This window comes from Salvelinus sp. IW2-2015, unplaced genomic scaffold (genome assembly GCF_002910315.2).
Source record: "Salvelinus sp. IW2-2015 unplaced genomic scaffold, ASM291031v2 Un_scaffold6255, whole genome shotgun sequence".
Classification (NCBI taxonomy): Eukaryota; Metazoa; Chordata; class Actinopteri; order Salmoniformes; family Salmonidae; genus Salvelinus; species Salvelinus sp. IW2-2015.
In genome coordinates, this window is record NW_019947518.1 from 30824 (window position 1) to 32729 (window position 1906).

At 38.4% G+C, this 1906-nt stretch overlaps 1 long non-coding RNA gene across 1 annotated transcript in view; it reads right to left on the reverse strand.

Moving 5' to 3' along the window:
- The window catches only part of LOC139026885 (uncharacterized), a 24675-nt gene extending 22776 nt beyond the window's left edge, over positions 1 to 1899 (reverse strand). The window contains exon 1 of the long non-coding RNA XR_011478829.1: positions 1659 to 1899. This is a non-coding gene — a long non-coding RNA (uncharacterized lncRNA). The remainder of the gene's footprint in view (positions 1 to 1658) is intronic.
- Positions 1900 to 1906: the final 7 nt, after the last annotated feature.

Consider the following 1906-nt stretch of genomic DNA (forward strand, 5'->3'; position numbering starts at 1 on the left):
TTACACAGAAATACGAAATTACATCAAAATTGTGTCTTACTTTTGCAAGCTTCCATCAGAAGGTTGTGGCAAGGGTCTATTTTCCAAAATAATCGTTGTTTGGTTTTAGAATGTCCATTTCTTCTGTCGAATTAGAACCTTTGGCCTGTGCGCAACTGCTCATCTCTTGGTGCAGAAGAACGGAAAATTCCCAAAAGTTCCAATTAAACTGTTGAATAACTGATCAAACTCGGTTGAGAAAAATCCTACTTTATTGATGTTTTTCTCAATGTATCAATAAAATCAGAGCCGGAGCAATTCCGTGTTATACCGAACGCTTTTCAGAGAACAATGTCGGGTTTCGCCGCGCGCGCCGCGAAAAACAAAACAAATAGGACCTGTCACTCCAAAGCTCTTATTGGCCTCAGATCAAGCTAGATTACCCATTCAACCTTCCACTGCCTGTTGACATCTATGGAAGGCTATGAAGTGCATACATATCAATTAAATAAAAGCCAGTTGGGAAGTAGGCAGGCCCTGAACAGAGCTCTTTTGCAAGATTTTTCACTTCTGTATGGAAGTTTGCTGCCAATGGAGTTCTGTTTACTCACAGATATAAGTCAACCAGTTTTTAGAAATTCTGGTATTTCTATCCAATTAGTATATATAGCATATTGGTATGATTTAGAAACAGAGTACACGGCCGTTTAATTTGGGCACGATTTTTTCCAAAGGTTTTTGAAACAGCGCCCCCCTATCACAAGAGCTTTAATTACTAACTCCTAAACACAAACCTACCATCACCATGTTTCAGTTAATACTACTCCTAAACACAACCCACCATCACTGTGTCTCATGTTAATACTACTCCTAAACACAACCCACCATCACTGTGTCTCATGTTAATACTACTCCTAAACAAAACCGACCATCACCGTGTCTCATGTTAATACTACTCCTAAACACAACCCACCATCACTGTGTCTCATGTTAGTACTACTCCTAAAGCTCTAAAGAAACATCCACTCAATCACTCTTACTGTCACTCTTACTTTAGGCCATTTTCAAAATGTCTCCACCACAATCTGTTGCTCTGAGAGCTCTTAAAATAGCATGCTAAAGTCTTCATGTGAAACCACATGTACAATATACTTCCCGTCTTTTGTAGCACACAATATAGCTCAGTATTTGTCAAGGGTGCCAATAATTTTGGTCGTGACTGTATATCTAATAATCACATTAATGTCAAAATACATTTATACTCACACACACACAGACACATAACACACACACACAGAGTTATACTTGACCCTGTTATACGTTGACAGTGAACATGACCTATATGAATTGAGATCTGGGTATTACTGGCAAACTCTACTGATCATGTTTTAAACATGTACATGAATAAACTGAACTAAACTAAACAAATGAAACCACAGTCCAGAGTTAGTATTCACAAAGTGTATCAGAGTAGGAGAGCTGATCTGGGATCAGTTTAGCCTTTTAGATCATAATTATACGGACCGTCTGAGATACTTTATGAACACAGGCCCTGATGTAACAACCAAAACACAGTTCAAAATAAACCAACAAGTACAAAGATACAGGAAGTCATGTGATGTTCGGCTAAAAACATCAAAACTAAAACTATATTCCAAGATATCGTCAAGTGAACTTACAGAGTGAAGTGAAGGGGAGAGGTCTTGTACAGTGAGTCAACGTACTGTCACTGTGTGGAAACAAGAAGTAGTCTACTGTAAGTGTTAGTAGAAGCAGGCATAGCCTAAGTGTGAGTTCTGTGGTTGACACGTTTTAAAAGTAGCCTAGTCAGGCCATTAACATGCAGCAACAGCATTTCACATAAGGGATGTTACTGTATCTAAATAGAAAATGGTCTAAAGTCAGCATACTGTAGTTACATTTCTTT